We start from the raw sequence: 15,028 nt of genomic DNA on the forward strand, positions 1-15,028 counted from the left end.
CAAACTAGCCTTAACAGAGAGAAGCATGGAGGTTCCACACTGTTTCTTATCTGCCTTGGTGAGAAGGGACATAAGTAACTTCCATTCATAATCCAATGGCTAGAAATAGACATATGGTCTCAGGTTAACTCCAAAAGAGCCTGGAAAGTGTTTTTAGTATTTGGTATACAGATACTGTCTTCTTTGCAACAGCTGCTGAAGAAGATGTATCTGGCTCTTTTTTTGTTTGTTTGTTTATTCTTAAGGGGGAGAGAGAGAGAAAGAGAGAGAGTGAAAGAGAGAGAAGGGGGGCAGAGGGAGAGGGAGAGAGTCTTAAGCAGGCTCTGCGTAGGGTATGGAGCTGCACACTGGGCTCAATCTCACGACCCTGAGATCATGACCTGAGCCGAAACCAAGAGTTGGACACTTAACCAACTGAGCTACCTGGGTGCCCCAGTGTATCTGGCCTCTTAATTCAGTGTCTGCCTCTTAATAGTAGTGGGAAAATTGTTCCTAACTTAAACATTAATTTTTAGATAAGAGTAATGCTACCCTTAAATAAGAGTAATCTTATCTAGTTGATATGAAGCACCTGACATAGAGAATACTTTCAGTAGGCCACTGTTACTAAGAATTAGAGAATTTTTGGGGAATGAGTTCTGCCAGAGGATATTAGTACTGAGAACGTTAGTGTCCTGGTGATATTCTTTTTTAAAAGCTTGAAGATATCTTGAAATATTTTAGATCTTGCCTATTATCAAAACATTGGTAGAGTTGGATAGGAATTAAGCAATTTGGGGAACACCAACCTATTCACTCTATTTCTTTACTTTTGCTGACTCATTTTACTATTCATATGTGAATTGATGTGTATTATATATGATAACTTGCTAAAAATTAGGCTTCCTCACTTTACATTTTTATCACTCACTAAGGAAAAATAGAAAAAAATAAGTTTATAAGAGAACATGTAGGCAAATAACCAATAATTTGTCCTCTATAAATGTCATTTTACTTGACATCCTTTTTATATTCATCTTCTTAAATAAATATAAATATAAATACTGACCAGACATATTTTGTTATGCTGAAAATAAAAGATAAAGAAATTCTGGAGTTCTATTTATTTATCATTAAATGAAATTTTAGAAATTTATGTTTCCAAATAACTTTGTATTTGAAATAAAACCATTGTGTAATGTTATATGGTAATGAAAAGCAGAAAATGTTCTACAGTCCCTGTCCACTTACCTTACAAACATATTTATTTGTGTTTTTAAAGAATCTTGACTTAAATGAATGGTGCCAGGAAGCAGCTAAAGGAGCATTTTTTTTTTTTTTTACTTATTCTCAATGATTCCTGTCTTAATAAAATTTCCACATAATAAGTTGAGTAGTGTGGCTTATACTAATGAACTCAGATAAATAATGGTATTAGTAAGGGAAGCACATGACAAAAAGGATTCCATTTGCAAAGTATTTTAATCTTGCAAAGGATTCTAAGACTAAGGGAAAACAGTACAAATGATTGCAAGAGCTGAGAAGAGGCATAGAAAATCAGTTGAAAGTTTGCATGATTTGGCAGTCAAAAAGTACAGTCAAAACAATAATGCAAATAATTACATTATTACAATAATCTGTTAGAACTACCGAAGTATGATTTTTGTGGTTGTCGTTAAATCAAGGGATAATTCCATCTTCTCTACTGCCACAGAAAGTGCACAGGAAACACATTTTTGCCACCCAGAAAGTATGAAAATTACAGAGAATAATAATGGCAATGGCAATGATTAAAAAGAAAGACCTATTAAAGAATAAAGCAAATGAATTTTTGATATTGCCAAGTGATTAATATAACTTCAGAAAGTCATTCATTCTTTGCCACACTATACATTTATCATGGGGTTGTAAAAGAAGAACAGGGTTAGGTATGACAAACTAGGGCCTAAGTCTTCTGTAGGCTGTTCTTTTATACATGCTGGCTATCATGAAGTCTTCCCTGTCATAAGAGTCCTCGGTAATCTGCAAATGCAGTAAACAGCCTGTTTTTTCAGAGTTGGTGGTTTGGAGTTCTCTACTCCCTCTGGTAACATTCTGTCTTGCTGTTCATTCCTGCCTCCCTCCATATCAGGCAGACTCTTGGAGAAGAAGACAAGTTAACCCATAATTCATGAGGCTGCAATTTAACTATTTCCTACATGCTGGGGCTTTGCCCCAAAAGTAGATTGACAGCAAGTCGCTATAAACTTTACCTCTTAAAACCCTTATCATGATAAGGCAGAGTTTTAGACTGACCAGATATATCAGAGAAATTTAAAGCAGGTAAGTAATGACTAGGTGAAGACTGGAATATCGTACCACTAAGTGATAGGGTAAAGCAGCATGTAGTAGTGATCAGAATCCTGAAACGTCATGCTAGTTTTGTTTTGTTTGTGAAGACTAGAAATTTGACAAGCCTAATTAGAGAGTGGTAATTATTTTCTTTTTCTTTTTCATGTATTTTCAACTATATGACAGGAATAAAACATTATTTTCTAATTGGCCTTTCAAAGATTTAAAACATTATTTAATAGATAATGTTGGACAAACTGCCCACTTCGTTTCACGTCACTGTCCTCTCCCCGATGTTTCCAGTTTCTCTTAACATGTTTTCCAAACATAGGTGAAAGAGTAACATTAATAGTTGTTATTTAATTGAGTATTACTATATGCTAGACACTGACCTAGATCTGTTATGGGTCTTCTCAACAAACTTATGGGGGTAGGCACTGTTCTTATTTACATTTTACCAGTGTAAAAACGGAAGCAGAGAAAGTGTAGGTGACTTTTCCTCAGCCACATATATTTAGAGCGCTTTATGCCCTGATGCAGATTTAGACAGTGTGGCTCCAGAGTTTGTCCTCTCAATGTCTGCCTTATACTAGGCTACAGTAGGCTACAGTAGGCATCCTCCTTCCATATTTGTCTTGGGCCCTTTCACAGCTAATAAGTAACAGAAAGAGAAGAAACCTTACTCAGTCAGTGCCTCTCCAATTTTATATTCATCAGAATCACCTGGAGACTTGTTAAAACATTTTCCTCAGCCCTTCTCCCCCGTGTTGGGGCCTACCAGTTTGCACTCTAACAAGTGTCCAGGTGGTTCTGGTGCTGCTGATCTATAGGCTACCCTTTTAGTTTCACCGCATTCAATTATATTTAATTAAGTCATAAGCTATTCCCTATTTACATCCCGACTGTGTATCTTCGAGAACCTCAGAATGTGGCTCTTTTTCTAAACTGTACCAAAGTTAATAAGGACATAAAAGCTGGACCCCATATGGGAATCAGAAGTTTGTTCACTTAGACACAGTATTGACACTTGTAGTTTTCTTAGTTGTGGGGAAATCCTTCCTGTGAATAGATGGCAGCAAGAGAGATTTAGGTTAGTGTTTAGCAGGAATTTTCAAAGATATTTTTTCGTGTCAGAAGAACAAGATATGAGCGGGATTAAAATTAATTCAGTTTTGGTCCCAAGATGTTGACCCTTCTAATTAGCTATGAACATTTTGTTAGATTAAGAAGAAACTTTATCTTGAATCAATTGTTGATGAAATTACTTCTATATTTTCTTTCTGATCTGTGTATTTCATCGCATAAAAATTACCAGCAATTAAGCTAATAACAGAAGCATAAATGAGAAGATAGTAGAATAGTGCTTTCAGAGGAATTAATTATTTTTTATTTTAACATTGTCATTTTCCTCCATAGCATTTTTGCCCATAGCATTGACTTTGCTAAAATATTTCCCAAAGGAATAAAGTTAGTAAGCGTCTGTTAAAGGGAAAAGAAAATATTTTTTTTTTTCTGTCTCACTCCACTCAGGCCTAAATAATTTTCCCCCCTTTGGAAAGAGACGTTTTAATATGTCACGTTTCAGTTCCAGCTCAATAAACAGCCATTTATTTACAATTTTAAAACAATCTCCAGCCTAGTCAGGTAAGAATTATTTCAAAAGAATAAAAACATTTTCATTTCCCATCACTGCCAAAAAAGAAAAGAACATGAGTTATGAGTCTTGCTATGTTGTCTTAAGTTGATTACTATGGAATGATTAAAAAACTAGCTGTGCTGTCACTGCAGAGGAGTACGTTATAAGTGTAATAACAGCTTAGGGATACAATCCATCAATGCCGCACTTGGAAGAAGAAAAAAAGTTGATCTATTTCTTTGGTCATCATTTTCAGCATATTAGATGACAAATAATTGTACATTCATCAATAACAATAGATTAAAGTTGAAATGATTTATTGCTATTACACTGCTGTTATGATGGAGCACCGGGCCAGTCAAGCATCAGCGGGGTCTGTATTTAATTTTCATGGGTCTCTTAGCAGAAATAATAGACAGAGAGTAAACCACCTGAAACAAGGTAGATCAAAGTTGTTGACAAGTGATTTGTAGGTTGGTTCTTCATGAGTGGTGGAAGAGAGGAGATAGGACCTCTTTGGCGGGCTTGTTGAACCACTAAATCAAGCAGACCTTATGGAGCTCAGGCTAACATTCAGCCAGGCAGCACATGGAAATATGAGAGCTACAGAAGTATAAACTTCATTTAATATTATACAAAGGTAATGGAATGCAGGACCAGTTCCTGGGGCCAAACAGGCAATTTAAATAATCTGCAAATCTCAGGTAGGCTAATGAGAATCTGCTTCTTAGGAAGTAGTCTAATTGTTTCTATATCCACTGACTGTCGAAAAGTTGGTGTGATCATGGAAAATTGCATAATATATTCATCTTAATATATTTATTATATCTTTTTAAGCAAGGTGAGAATTACTTATATTCAATGTATTTGAACATTTAAATTTCAATTCAGCAAGAATTTACTAAGCAGCATATTGGCTAGGTTTTCTCAAAGTGTGGTCTATGGACTCTGTATCAGAATCACCTGGGATTCTTGCAAAAACACATTACTGGACTCCATCCAGACATACCTAGTGAGAATTTCTGGGATAAAGGCTAAAAATGTGCATTTCCACAAAGTTTCCTGGGTGATTATGATGGAATATTTACTTTAAGAATTAATGTGTTAGGACCAGATATTGTGGACAAGCAATAACAACTAGACTGTGTCAGTGAGTTTCAGGAAAGCCTGCCCATCTTGGGGTTTAGGCATACCCAGAGACAAGTGAATATGCTCATAAGAATTCAACTGTGCGTGGATCCTTATAATCCTAACCTTAAGTTTTTAAGTGATTTCTTTACATTTTAAAGGATGTATTTGGATTTCTCATGCGGAACATTGTGACACAATCCCTTGTTCGCTAGTCTATGAAATAATTTTGTGCCTCATGTCACCCAATATGCATCTTTATTGATTTATGTTTACTAATCTCTTTGTGTGTTTTTTTTTAAAGATTTTATTTATTTATTTGAGAGAGAGAGAGACAGCGAGAGAGGGAACACAAGCAGGGGGAGTGGGAGAGGGAGAAGCAGGCTTCCCGCGGAGCAGGAAGCCGGATGCGGGGCTCGATCCCAGGACCCTGAGATCATGACCCGAGCCGAAGGCAGACGCTTAACGACTGAGCCACCCAGGCGCCCCTTCTTTGTGTTTTTTAATTTATTATCCATTTTCTGTTTTTGCATACTCTTCAGTGTACAATTCATAGTGGCTGCAAAAGTGTTTAGCAAAAGCTGGTAAACAGCGGAATTAATTAAGATAAAATGTTTGATGATGTTGAATTTTGAACTGTCTTCACTTAAATAGTCTTTCCTGTTATTTAAAAAAATAGACATCAGTTCTGAAATTAAAGAATAAGTAATTTCTTCCTCCTCAAAGTGATGGAAAAATTGTCATTCTGAGAACTTACACTCTGAGGTGTGTTTTCAGTAGGGATTTGTCAATAAAAGGTAGGGGGGGGACTTATTTATAAGGTACCTTTCATCTAATTCGTAAGTAGAAGAACTTGGATTGTGCCAGGCCAAAAGAAAAGTCTCAAAATAATTTGGTCTTATAGAGAAATGACCAGTTCAGAATGGAAGGAAGTAAACTAATAAATCAATGCTTAGTTTATTGCTGCTGAAGTAGAAATCGGGATACAGTGTTGCCACCACCCACTGCTGGATTGGCAGAGAATTCCCATCTCATGGGCAGCAGTGTTGATTGGTAATATCTACCCAGCGCACCATGTTTAGAAGTTGCCACAAAAGTAGACCCAGAGAAAAGTAGCCTATTTGGCACATAAAGTAAGAAAGGGAAGTGGGGAAAGTTAATAATGGTGAAGTTAATGTGAAGCTATTGCTGTAGGCAGTTGGGGCTCACTCCTGCCAGAGACCCCTTAAAATATCGTGTAGAAAGAATATGGCTCAGGGGTAATGAGTTGGCGTATTAACACCAACTTTCATTACACAATGAGTGAGGGTTGCTCCCCTGACATGCTCCTGGGACTTTAACACTTGGCCCTTCTGGCTCACCCCATGCACTGGTCAAACAGACTCCATAGAGAGAAACAGGTGCTTGAGGTCAGAAAGCCTTAGGTAAGTACTGGAACTGTCCATAGAAGTGCAAACTGACCTCTGAGGTGGGCCAGGGAGATGTGGGCAGGGCACTGATAGTGTCTCCTTAAAAAAGATTCTTAGGTTAAATCTGGACTTAACAAATGAGAATACATTCACAGATGTCTCTGCTGGTTTTGCCATCCTTTAACTTATTATAATCCCCCATGATTGCATTTCATGGAAACTGAATCTCATCATATCTTTCTGTGGTATATATATGTTCCCTCTGTATGGTTGATTGACATAGAAATAAATGTAGGAGCGCCACATACATGCCCTTAGTGTCTTTAATTAGCAGTAGCCCTAGGGACATAGAAATGACTTTCACAGTGGAAGAATAAAGACCAACAGCATTCCTATTGTTTGATGATGCTGTTTGGGTGGTGAAGCCTGAGTTCTCAGATTTAATTTGGTAAACATAGTTTTGTGTGAGGTTGTTTGTCAAAATACTGCAAATATTTGAAATCATGTCATTACATTCCCTAATTTAAGGCTTTTAAAAAAAGACATATTTAATAGTCTTAGCTGTGAAGGCAACAATGTCTAACAAGAAATCTGTCTCCTGATGTTTGTAATTTGCAACAGTATCCCTGTACAGAGCAGTGTACTAACAATCACTGATAGTATTAATTATTCCTTTCAGTTTAGGAAGAAAATGAGAAGTGCTTAATAATCAATCTCAAGTTTATTAGGAGCTAAATTCCGTTGGATGTGAGAGGCAGTTTTGCAGTAAGAATGCCAGAGGAGCACATCCAGTGGCCTGGAGCCCTGCTGAAATTAAAATCATTAGAAAACAATTAACATATGTGGATTTAGCAAACTAGATGACTGGCTAAATTCAGCTTTGAAAAATCCCACACCTGTCAATAGTTATCATCAGCAAAGTAGTATGTATAGTTAAAAAAAAAGAAAAAGCTTTAATTTTCTGTCCAGTCAAATCTAAGTGTATCACACTCAATTTTCCTTCCTTAGTAATCTAAATAATTTCCCACCTTGCTCATGATGAATGTCTTGCCAGTTCCTACTCAGTTCCTCCACTTTACACGACCTAATTAAAGAAAACATTCCATGATTGCCTATTTTTTCTCATGCATGACAACCTATTATTTTTTCTACCACCTGATTAGGGCTTTATTACCCTTGGATTTAGATTGATTTGCTGAGCACTTTAATAAAATACTACTTAGTTTGATTTAAAGGGCTACAGGTTTCCTTCATTCATACAATTATTCTTATAACTATCTCACATTCTAAGTACACTACAGTCCCCCCAAAAAGCAGTTTTAGATTGCCTACTGAACAAGGTTATAAAATAAGAATCACAGGTGACATTCCTGTTGAATATGGGCAATGCGGTTTCCATTGTGGGCAGTCATGAGAGGACATTTTGCAATATAATTTGTCAAGGGTGATAAATCTATTTCATCATATCTGTCAGGAATGGCTCCTATGTATTAAAGCCACTATAAAGTTTGCTCAAGATAAACCAAAACTTTCATATGATTAAATAATAATACGTTTATGATGACAAATTACATTTACTGTTATCTACAACGTGAGCCAAAATTAGATAGAGTTCAAATGGATGATGATGCATTTTGATTTCCTATCTAGTGAATTTTTATTAAATGAATGTGCAACATTTATAAAACTGTCTTTTATTTTGGACCTTTTAGTAGAGAGTTGTATCCTACTTGTAAAAAATAAAGGGACACACATATCCACATTGAATAACTTACTAATTGAATAAATTGCCAATAAAAAGAGAAAATACTTAAATATTCACTGGAAAACACATTAAGCTTTTTGAAGGCTAAGCAGTTACAGGTGGAAAGAAATTCCAGTCCTAGGAAAAAGTTATAAATCCTACTCTATAGTGGTGGAAGACAGGTGTTATTCAGCAGTAGGCTAGAAAAGATAGCCTAGTGAAACCCACTGGAGTCCAGGGACTAAAGAAATATTGACAGAAGTTTCAGTTGTACATAATCTAATCAGAGATTCAATCATGTATTTATTTACTAAGTGCATGCTCTGTGAAAGATTCAGAACAAAATGTTTTCCACAATTTTAAAGGACCTCAAGGGGCTTGCAATCTCATTGGGGTAACTGGGTTTATTTGTCAAAGGGAGTTTAAGGAGGCCAGGCTTGGAATATGCCCTATAGGTGTTAAGGAGCTGTATAAATCCCATCTATTTGATTTTAGGATTCTCTACTGAGGGAACTGAAAGAATGCAGATGGGAAGTTGTTTTTGGCCAAATGGATATTTCTGTGACTTTTAATATCCCTGGCAGGTGTGTACGTGTACACGCGAGCACATGCATGCACACACATGCGCGCGCACACACACACTTTTTTTATACTTGTGAAAATTAGAATTAAGAGTTTTCCAAACTTAGTAGCATTCATAAATCATATCAAGACATTTTAGTATCTGTTTCAGATCAGGCAAATTGGGATTTCTCCCCAGGGATTTCTGTGCAACAGCCCATCCTCTACCATTCAGCCTGTGGAAATCTGGGAGTCACTAGCTAGTCACTTCCTAATTTGGTCAGTGAGAGAATTCAGTGTAAACATCACTTGTCTGAATAGCTATGATCAATGAATATGAGTGTTGTGAAGAGTTTTGATTTCTGTAGAACGTGAGGTGAAGATAAATCTAGACAGGTAATTTAAGGTATATATAACGGAAGGATTGAAAATATGGTAGGTGTAGAGTGATCATATAATATATTGCCCAAATTGGAACAATTTTAAAGTAATAGTGGATGCTGGTAATAGTTACAGTGCTGTAACACTCATTACAGAGGATAGTCCCAGGCTAACAAGATATATGTTTGCCCTAGGCGTGTACCTCCATGTTTCCCATTCCTTTTTCCTCCTAATTCGTCCTCAAACCCCACAAGTCATGGATTGAGAACAATATCAGTGTTACTGATGCTCATATAATCATCTCTATCATCCATGTCCTTTGTGGCTACCATGTTTTCCTCTTTATGTTAATCTCTTTAATTATTGAAACTTAGCTGCTGTGTCAGTTCATTTTTTTCATCTCTACTCTTTGTCATCTATCTCAGTAGCATCCGTGTGGATGCCACAATCAACTGCCTGGCCCCTCAGTTCCTGAGTTTATTTGTCTGTAAAGATCTCTCGTCTGCACTGGTTGTTTCAAACACACTCAGGTGTTTCTTGCCAGGTATCCACATTCTAAATATTGTCATCACCAATAACAGCATTACTATCAAAATCTTGGTGTCAAACATTTTATTTTGTGACCACCAAATTTTCTTTTTTGACTTCCTTACTCTAATACTTCTATTGTAGCAACCTAAGAATTCCAAATCATTTACCCACATCAGTATTTCATTATTTGTCAACACGTCTCCTTCTATATTTATTGCTTCACTCACCTTAGAGATGATGTATTATCATGGCTACCCACCTTGAAAATACCCTAAAAAATTTACTCCACTCTTTACACTCCTTGACCAACCCAAATTTAAATTTAATTATCTACCTTTCCACATCTACAGCAGGATAACTGAAATTTTTGAGGGGAAAAATCACTCTACAAAGAAATCACTTTCTTCTCTTTCATATCAACCAATTAAAACATAGTCACAAACAAATCACAGTGTTATAGTGGACACCAGAAGTATTGGCCAAGGGCTGATTTTATTAAGCCTTAAATGGGCACTCTATACTTAATCCTTTTATATTTCTGAGGTAAGATCACTTTCCTCCTCTTTGAGAAAACTATACATTCCTCTTTCTTGCCAATTTTCTGCACTTTTGCCTTTACCTTATTCACCTGATTGAGAAAATAGTAATCAGGAACAAATTACCTCATCTTCTCACTAGAAGCCTATCTCCGTAATATCTGCATTCTTAGTACTACTCTGGATTCCATGCCCTCTCTGTTTTCAGTAGCCCCCTCTTTCTTCCTTCATCAGTTTCTCCCTCTTCCTCTCTCTCTCCCTCTATCCCCCTCTCTCCCTCTCCTTCCCTCCATACCCTCCACCCCTTGCTACCTCACCAGCCAAGATCATTTAAAAAAAAAATTAGGATTTATTTATTTGAGAGAGAGAGAGAGAGTGCACAGGAGAGGGGAAACAAACTCTCCCCCGCTGAGCATGGAGCCCAAAGCTCCGTCACAGGACCTGAGCCAAAACCAAGAGTTGGACACTCAATTGTCAGAGCCACCCAGGCATCCCCAGGATCATTTTTTTGAGTTCTAGCTATTGATTATTGGCCCTTGGTTAAGTGCATGGACCTCCTCATAGTGGACTGCTGCTCAGTCTTGAAAGGCATTGTTCTTAAGATGACACTTTAGCTGAGCCTTCAACATATAATCCCACTATTATATCAGGGCAGCCATGTACATGGTCAGAGCAGAGCAGACAATTATTGACTCATTATATGCTTTTGTAGTAGTAAGAGTTCCATAGTCTAAGGCAATGCTGTATATGATAACATGACAATGGATTGAGCCCTTGGATGGTGCTAGAAGAGGCATCTGAGCAGGGAAAGTGAAGCACATCACTCTGTATTCTCTTACTCTCTATTCTGTCAGGCAGCTTCTTCTGGGTAATGGAACATATACTCAGAGAACCAAGAAAATAACTACAGGGTGGGTCTGAGTACCCACTGAAATCAGTAAGAGATAGACTCAGTCCAGCATTAATGTGGCTCCTGATCAAAGGAAGACCTTGATGGTATTTCAGATCATCCTGTACAACATCAACTCAGATCCTGTATCTATTTTTTTTAAGATTTTATTGATTTATTTGAGAGAAAGAGAGAGCAAGAGAAAACATAAGCAGGGAGGAAAGGGAGAAGCAGGCTCCCCACTGAGCAGGGAGCCCCATGTGGGGCTTGATCCCAAGATCCTGAGATCATGACCTGAGCCAAAGGCAGCTACTTAACCGACTAAGGCACCCAAGTGCCCCTCAGACCGTGTACCTTAACAGTCCTTGAAAAGTCTGGATATTCCCTTTCCTATAGTGCAGGGTTAGCCTGGTAAATAAACTCAGATTCTTTAGGGGAAACATTAAAGTGCTGGATTTACTCTATCCTGCATTTGCAAATTGCAAATTCTCAAGGGGAATCCTATCTTTCCTTCAATTAGTGGGCTTAGGATATGAAAACTGACTTAGATCTGGAAACTGAATGAAGATCATGATTTTCCTTTGAGGTAAGCCTTCTCTTCACCATTTCTTCTGTTATGATTAAGATTATCCTTATGATTATTCAAATAGAACACATTCTAGTTGGCTGTTCATCTGTATTGCCCTTCACAATAACGTGGTATATTGTCATTGTCATAGATCTCTATAGGTTGAAATAATCTGATTGCTTCTACTTACTAAGATGACCATATGAGGACTTGCTATTTATTAAGCCACCTTCATCTACCTCTCCCTTTTTTCTTATATTCTTTCCACTGGTCTCTGCTCCTCTGAAGTTCTATATTCAGATTCCATGGTGGCATCTCCTACTATGACACCTAGATTGGAGATGGATGATAGCCATTACCAGATTTCTCAAAGATGTCACTGCTCCTCCTCATAGATACATTCCTTATTGACCTAGCAAAGACAGAGTCCTCTAGCCCCTTGGAGAAAACAGCCAGGTTTTATGTTATCAGGGCTTACATAATAAATGGCTTTACATATTTCACCTTGTAGCTAACAAATCACGTATTACTGCTTGAGAGCAATCTTCTCTGACAACCTTGTGTAAAGAAGTCTTTTCTGCTGCTGCTTTATTATACCACTGTATTTATTTCCTTCAGAATACTTCAGGAGAGTCTGGAAGTTTTCTCTTTTAGGTAGTTGATTATTTGATTCTTGTCTGGTTCCCCAGTAGAATGCGAACATCTCAGTGACAGCAGTATCACTTGTCCTACCATATGTTTAGCTCTTAGGAACTAAAAAAAAGTTTTCAGGAAAAGTGAAATTTTTGGTTTCTAAAAGGCTCTTATACCTTCTTATGTGCAGATACATAGAAAGTGGAAAGTATCTGCCAGGGGCTTAGGCTTTGTTAGTGACACTAATTTTTCTGGTTCACACATGATTACTCAACAGAGCAAATCTCTGTATGTTAATAAAAGTTAATTTTACTTTTGTATGTATTTGAAATATTATTATTATATTGTGCCCTTTTCTATTACATAAAAAAGTAAAGGACTGTATTTTATATGAAATAATACTTTTATGGTAGATATTATGGTATATAAGTAAAGAGAATACCCACATCTAATCAAATAGCAGTATTTGGAGACTTCTGATCTTTTATTTTGTGGCCTGAGACAATTAATTGGGAGGGGGAAAAGAGAGAGAAAGATCATAATCCAATAAAAATTCTGGGATGGGAATTCTGAAATTTTACTGTAGTCAGAAGACTCATATTGATGTATTTAACATGCAAAAGTTCATTATAGGAGTAAATTCAGTTCTTATGTAGGAAAACTCACTTGTTAAGGAAACATCCCAGTAGAATAAGAATTTTTAGTAAAGATTTAGCACCAGGCTCTCTCTTCTCTACAGGAAGAATAGTCAGGGATAATGCCCTTAGAAAGAATAAACAAGCTATGATTTAGGGTATGTTATTCATTTTCCATGGAAATGACCAAATTACTGATTTTCATTAAATATTTCATTTTTGTAGTCTTTCCTAGTGAACATTTTCCCTCTTGGAGATATGGAGCCGTACTTTGTCAAGGGTATATGAATTAAAACACTCAGTCTATCTAAGCCTACTTAATTAAATCTATTTAAATTAGGTTTAAAATACAGAATCTGGGAATTCACAGTGTGGTTTAAACTGGGAACCCATAAGATCTTTATAATTGTATACTTAGATAAATTGATCAGAAATTTGTATGTGATTTGTTAAATCCCAGGAACAATAGATACATAAATAAGAAGTTCTACAAAAGCCCAGTTTTATAGTTTTGAACAAGATAGGGAGACACAGTATTAATAGGATGAGAGTATGCAAGATTTTTAGTATGGAACAAACTTTTTAAAAATTTTCAGATAATCGTTTGCTTGATAATACTGCCAATTGACTAGAGCAAAAGCTTTGAAAGGGAAAATTTACAGGAACATTTTTTTAAATCTCAGTGTCCTGTGGACTCTGAGAAACAAACTGAGGGTTCTAGAGGGGAGAGGTGTGGGGGGATGGGTTAGCCTGGTGATGGGTATTAAAGAGGGCATGTACTGAATGGAGCACTGGGTGTTATACGCAAACAATGAATCATGGAACACTACATCAAAAACTAATGATGTAATGTATGGTGATTAACATAACAGAATAAAATAAAAAAAAAACTCAGTGTCATTTTTTAATTCTTGAGGATATTGGTTTAGTGCATCAGCAGAATCTTTTAAATTTGTGTAATTGTGAGAAAGATGTATATTATTTTTATTATTGATATTCCCAAACCAAAGTAGAGCAAGAGTTCATATATTTATTTTACTTCCAAGATATTACATAGGTGTATTACGTTAGATGAGTAGGAGATCCACTGGTCAATAGGTAGTCAAGACAAGAGCATATTAGACAGATCATAGAGTGTGTGCAATTGTTTTGGAGTTAAGTGACATGCATTTGGGCTCTTTTATTTTTGTCCAAGTGTCTCAGTTGGTAAGTTTAATTTTCAAATTCTAGAAACCTTGATCACAGTTTTTGAGAATGAAAGATGCTTACCATGAAATTCCAGAACCCAAGGAAGAGAATATCCTTAAATGGGGGGTGGGATATACCAGATAAAGAATGCTAATTTACAAAGATAAAACCTGAAAACAAGAAATGGGAAACATATAATGAAATGATAGATTCAGTGGCACAGAAAGCAACCAGAGTTTCTCCCAGTGTTGATAATTCTGTTCTAACAAGGTTGTTCTCTATGGCCCTGTGGTACAGATAATCCTGTCTTCAGAAAGGGAGCAGGGACATTTTCATATGTATATCCAATGCTCAAGTATAACATACAAGTAGGTGGGTATTGTTATTTAGTACAGTATTGTTTCGATAGTAGTTAATCATTCTTACTTTATGAAATAATTCCATAAGCAATAAAGAAAAGTTGGGTATCTCAGTGAACTATAAAGTGCAAAAATTTCTCTAACTGACTTTTTTTTGTGCCTCAATTTCCTCTATTTTGGATAAATGGCAATAAATAAGGTTTTTGTCTAGTGCATTTTGATTTCCAACATAATATTTGAAAAGTTTGTAGTCTTGACAGTGAAAGGAACTTGCAAGGAAGAGCTTCTGGAAGATGAGATTGTAGGTTTGCATGATTCTGTTGATTTATGACTTAGTGGATTGCTTACTTACCATCCCAGTTTGTTCTGTATTCATTAAGGAGAATGAAGAAACTGACATATGGGAAATACACCATTTCAGTTCCAGACACTCTGACATATTTTAAAGCTTAATAGATGGAGTTATTCAAATGCAAAACAACTACATTCAAGTCAGTCCGCAAAAACATGTTGAAATTTT

The sequence above is a fragment of the Leptonychotes weddellii genome, chromosome 3 (assembly GCF_054177405.1).
Source record: "Leptonychotes weddellii isolate Sample4059 chromosome 3, ASM5417740v2, whole genome shotgun sequence".
Lineage (NCBI taxonomy): Eukaryota > Metazoa > Chordata > Mammalia > Carnivora > Phocidae > Leptonychotes > Leptonychotes weddellii.